Raw genomic sequence first — 6,000 nt, 5'->3', positions numbered from 1 at the left:
GCTTTATAACCTTTCTTTAAGCCCTGAAGTTCAAGAGCTTTTGCTTCCTCTCTCCATAAAGCCCTCCATTCTAATTGAGAGGAGTTTTCAAGGACAGCTGATATTAATTGATCCCAATCCTTAGGGGTCACCTTGTTATTCCTTGCCCATGATTCCACTAATTGCTTCACATATGGTGAGTGCATGCCATAAGAGACTACGGCTTCCTTTATATCTTTTAAATCTTTCATACGTATTGGTTCCCATTGATATGCAATGACACCTTTTGGGTGTTTTTTTCATTGCTGGTTTTTCATTAATAGATACAGGGAAAGCTCCCCTGACCCTAAATGGTGTGGAAAATTTTAAGTCTTTTTCATGCCCTGTTAACCTGTAGTTCTTCTTCTGATGTATCAGACTGAAGGTCTTCTAAAGCCTGAAATCTATTCACCATTGTTTCTTTGAGTGTCTGAACTTCTTGAATCAAATAACTTTCTAGAGCCTTCATTGCATCAGCCAGTTTCTTACTTTCTCCAACTACAAATGATTCCATGTTTTTAATCTTATCATCCTTAGATATTATCTGAATGGCGTGTAAACTGCCTTCTCGAAACAATGTTCTATCTGCTAGCTTGCCATCATCCTCAGACATGGAAGAGATTCTATCATCTAGCCTTTCTATCTGATGTTCCAGATTTTTAAACTTATTATTAGCTTCCTCCAACCAGGAATGAGCTGTTTCTGCTAGTGTGTTAATGCATTGCATTGTTTCTGTTCTGAAACAAATTCTGTTTTCAATATTCTGAACCTTTCTTTCTATACTTTCTATGCTTTGAATTCTATCATTTTCAATGTTTCGAATCCTTGTTACTAAGTCTCCTATGGTTTGTACAAGTTCCTTAATTTTTCTGTAATCTCAAACCATTTCTTCAAGAATGTCACATTAATGATGAAACCCATTGCTATTACAAAATAAAAGTTCATATTGGTCCAGCCATAATTTTCTTTTGCGAAAATTCCTTCTATATATTAAGTAAAATTATTCCTAAAGTCCTGCATTGTAAAATTATCTGCCATAGTTTTGGAACAATTGATCTCAGATATTATATCAGCTTAAATTGCAAAGGATGTTACAATTACCTTAGGTATAATTCTGCTGTCCTGGAACTTTGATGATTTTAGTTGTAGATCTCAGCTTGTGGTAGTTATGCCTGGAGGTGTACCACCAAAGAGCGTCCAGCTGCAAAGGACCCGTCTGATCCTGGTTCTGCCCAGAAGTGTACCGCCAAATATTGTCTGGTAGCAGATGATCCTTCTGATCCCGGCCCCTGTAGAATAGCTCGTAACAACCTATGGCAAGTGAAATTTTGTTAGACAAATGAGTAAAAGAGGTCTTGTGGAATTGGCGGGATCGCAGGGCTAACCGCCAGGAAAGCACAAGCAGGGCGGGCTCCATGCGGCTCTGTGCAAATGCAAAGTGCAGTGCAGAACAGGGCAAAAAATGAGAAGCAGTGAGTGCCTTCTCAGGCCAGCTGTGGAGGCAAAGGAGATGTAAGGAAGAGGGTAAATGTCCCAAAGCTGTGGTGAGTCCACCTGGTTAGGCAAGGGACCCTGCCCTTTGGGGGAAGGTGGGGGAGGGGAGCGGCCTATGCTGCCTGGGTGCAACTCAGGTCCCCGTGAAAATCCTAATCCTGCTTCTGACACCAGATATTGTGGTTAAATAAGGATCAGGATAAACACATAGGCCGAATAGATGCTTATTCAGGGAGAAATAACTTACAACCTAGACAGATGAACACCAGCACGTTCCATCGGATGCTCTCCTGTCTGAGTACTGCCAGCAAGAGAGCATTCCCTGTTCTTACATAGACCTCCTTCTACAGGTCACTTCTGCCCATGGCTCCACCCCCCAATGGGCGTGGTCAGTGCAACAGGAGGAGAAAATGTAACAATCTCACTAAAACTGCTCTTGTCTACACTGTTTGACTTTATGCTGTATAAACTGGACATGCAGGACCCACTGAAAAGTGACTGCTGATTCAAGATGGACATTGCTACAGAGTTCCTGCTTCATGGAAGAGTCTGTCAGGACGAGAAAAATGACTGACAAACTGCCAATACAAGAAGACAGTTTAAAGTTTCCTGCTTTGTTGAGTCTGCTAGAACACCATGGCCTATGGGCTGAAGATGGAAGATTACAGAAGAACTTCAGGTGACTGACAAGGCAAGATGTCCCTGTCATTTCTAGTGTTTATATACTATACTTCTGTGGTCTTTGAAGGAGTTGAAGACAGATAGTTATGGTTATAGTTTTCCTTAGTTAAGCTTAAGGATAAGTTACATATAGGACTTTAGACTCACAAATATAGGATAGATGATAGAATAGTTTCTTTTAATCTTGCTAAATGTTAATGGACTAAATATTGTTAACTGTGATTCTAACTTGATAACTGTTGTGTTATATATTTTGCTATGTTAAGGTTAAAACCCTTTATTTTATTTAGACAGAAAAGAGGAGATGATGGGAGATGTCATTCTGTATATGTTTCTTATACTGGTTAATGAATAAAGCACTGTTGGCCAATAGGAAAGGAAGACAGGAGGGACTAGGAGACAAGAAGGAAAGAGGAAGTAGTAAGGAGGAGTCAGGATGGAGATACTGCAGAGAAGAGAGGTCTGGGTCTCCTCCCTGGTAAGATGAGACCACGTGGAAATACTTAGATTAATAGAAACGGGTTAATAGTTAAGACAGAGCTAGCTGATGAGAAACAAGTAACTGGCCAACAGAATTATATCTAATACAGAGTCCCTGTGTGTACTTGGGGCTGGCGCGGCAGCGGGAGGAAAAGCCTTACACCTTACACTCAGTAGTGCTGGGTTTGTGGATAGGTATTGTTTAAATTTGGTTTTATCAGGGAATATCTTGTTTTTTCTGTCCATGGTAATCAAAACCTTTGCTGGATAAAGTTGTCTGAGCTGGCATCCGTGGTCTCTTAGTGTCTGCATAACCTCTGAACAGGACCTCGTGATTTTCATTGTTTCCATTGAGAAGTCTGGTGTAATTCTGATAGGTCTGCCTTTATACCTTAGCTGGCCTTTCTCCTTTGGAGCTCTTAGTATTCTTTCATTCTGTATGTTTACTGTTTTGATTATTATGTGATTAGGGGACTTTTTCTGTATAGTCTATTTGGTGTTCTGTAAGCCTCTTTTATTTTCACTGGCATCCTTTCTTTAGGTTGGGGAAGTTTTCTTCTATGATTTTATTGAATATATATTCTGTGCCTTTGAATTAGACTTCTTCTCCTTCTATTCCTATTATAATTTATTAAGGTAGATCTGTTCATGGTGTTCCAGATTTCCTGCATGATTACTGTTAAAGATTTGTTGTATTTTAATTTTTCCTTGAACGATGAATTTATTTCCTCCAAGTTATCTTCAAAGCCTGAAATTCTCTCTTCCGTCTCTTGTAGTGTCTTGTTTATTCTTGCATTTGTGGTTTCTGATCATTTACCCAAGTTTTCCATTTCCTGAATTCCCTCAGTTTGTGTTTTCGTTATTGCCTCTACTTCAGATTTCATGTCTTGAATCCATCATTTGTTTGATTGCTTGTTCTCAGTTTTCTTTAAGGGATTTGTTGACATCTTCCAATTTTATTGTTTGTCTGTGCTTCCATTTCCTCAAGAGAAATTTTCATTTCCTCTTTAAGGGCCCCAATAACCTTCATAAATTTATTTTTAAAGTCGTTTTCTTCTACTTCATCTGTTTTGAAATGTTCCAGTCTTACTGTTGTAGCAACACTAGTTCCTAGTGGTGCCATATTGTTCTTTATATTGTTGAGCGTGTTCTTACCTTTTTGTTTACCCATCTCTTCCTCGAATCATTATAAGTGGAGCTTCTAATTCAGGGGTTCTCTCTTTCTGCAATTGGTAAAGTTGGGAGCTGTGGCTGTGTTGACTGCTCCTCCAGAGACAAGTAGAGCAGAGCTTCTGGAGAACGATCCTCCTGGTGGAAGTGGGCCCCAGGCTCAGTTTGTCACTCCTTGTTGCACGGGTGGGGCTACAGCTCAGGTGGATTCTCCTCCGGTTGCAGGTGTAGATGGGCTGAGTCAATGTATCTCCCACCGAGAAATGGCAGTGGATGCTGGCTGGGACATAGGTGATCTTTCCCATAAGAACTTATTGTGGTAGTTTCTGGAAGCTACTGCTAAAATGCACTGCTTTCGCTTCACCCGGTGATCACTCCTCACTCCGGGGGGTTGAGACCAGGACCTCCCTCTGACACTGCTCATGGTTTTGAGGCTCATGGCTCTCTTGACACTGCCCCAGGCCTGAAGCTCAGGCCATCCTCTGATTCTGCGTATGGGCTCTGATGCTGCTCCTGGATCTGAGCTTCGTGGCTCTCTTTACACTTCTGTGGGCCTAAAGCTCGGTCCTTTCTGTGACACTGCTTCTGGGCTGGGATTTGGGCTGCTCACTTGTGTTGCTCAAGCCTGTAGCTCAAACCTCCTTCTGATGCTGTGCCCAGCTGTGGCCGGACCTCCCTCTCACGAATTCGCCTTTCTAATAGATGACGTAATTGAGATTTGCTGAGGTATGAGGCTGGAGTTCACATCCCGCGCTGATAAAAGTCAAAGTGGTTCAATTACATTAGAAATTGGCCTTGCTATCTTGTTTTTTTTTTAATAAACAATGAAAACATGTGTGGAGTACTTACAGTGATTATTGCAAATGACATGCACATTCTCTGAGGCAGGTATAATTTTTTTAAAATATATACAGTGGGATTCTAGTAAACACTTCATATCTGAAAAATATTGTTGTATAGTGGAGAGCTTATGATTATTTCTAGAAGTTTCATGTAATACTGTCAAACTATTGTTGAACCTGCATAACTAAAGCTATGGAGGTAAGACCCAGGGTTAGGCAGTAGGGTGGGGTAGAGTAGAAGGGCTTCATGTAAAATTATAGAATAGGCTCAGCAAGCTGGATCAGTGGGTAAAAGAGCTTGCTACCAATATTTACAACCCAAGCTAAGTCCATGGGACCCACATGTAGAGAAGAGAGACCAGACCCCTACAAGTTGTTCTCCCTCCCTTTCTCTCTCTCTTTTTCTTTCTGCCTCTCTCTCTCAACACACACACCCACACAAATATGGTTCAATAAGGCAACCAAATTATAGATTACATAAAGCAGCCTGAGAGAAGAAGGCAGATCTAGATTGTATTGGAAGCCTACGTAGGCAGATGAACCACAAGGGGCTACAAGGGAACTTCTAGGAGGGAGTGGTCGGAACACTGTGTGTCTTGTTTGTGGATGGTGAATAGTATTGTGGTCGAGGTTCATTGAGGTGTACAATTAAAATGAGTGTATTTATGTGGAAAGTTGGTGTGGAAGTAAATTAAAGATTAAGTTATCATAGAGACACAAAGCTCAGAGTCCCCCAGCTTGGATTTCACCCATCATTCAGTGTTACATTCCTTATATATCCAAGCTATGGGAGAGACGGTGATATGGTAATATGAAGAGCCCCAGGCTCCATCTTTTTTCTATTATTTACACTTATTTGAACATTTAATGGGAAATACTTTTGAACTATTTATGTGCAAAGCAACACTTTACTGTTACTCTGCTGGTGTTTGCTTTCTTGAAGCTTGAGTCTACTCAAAAGAAATGCCAAGTCCTGAGGTGTGTTGGACTGCTCTGTCTTTAACCATTAATTCTTTATTCCACACTTTCCTCTCCATCTACTCAGATCCCAGACAAGGCATCCCAGGATATTTACTTTAACACAACAGTGAACAACACACTCAGTCTGAGACTATAGAGGTCTAGTTTGATGCTAGGTACAGTGAAGGTAGCTAGAGTCCCTGCTGTGGGACTGTGCAGACCAGGTGTGGGGTGAATCAGAACCAAGCCTTCCAAAAGCATGACTTTCATGTTCTCTGTTTTGCTTCCACTGAAAGGGCAATTTCTCAATATTTGTTATCAAAGTGAATACCTTAAGAATTGCTTGCTTGGATGA

Source organism: Phodopus roborovskii, unplaced genomic scaffold (genome assembly GCF_943737965.1).
Source record: "Phodopus roborovskii unplaced genomic scaffold, PHOROB, whole genome shotgun sequence".
Classification (NCBI taxonomy): domain Eukaryota; kingdom Metazoa; phylum Chordata; class Mammalia; order Rodentia; family Cricetidae; genus Phodopus; species Phodopus roborovskii.
This window is presented reverse-complemented; position numbering follows the sequence as displayed.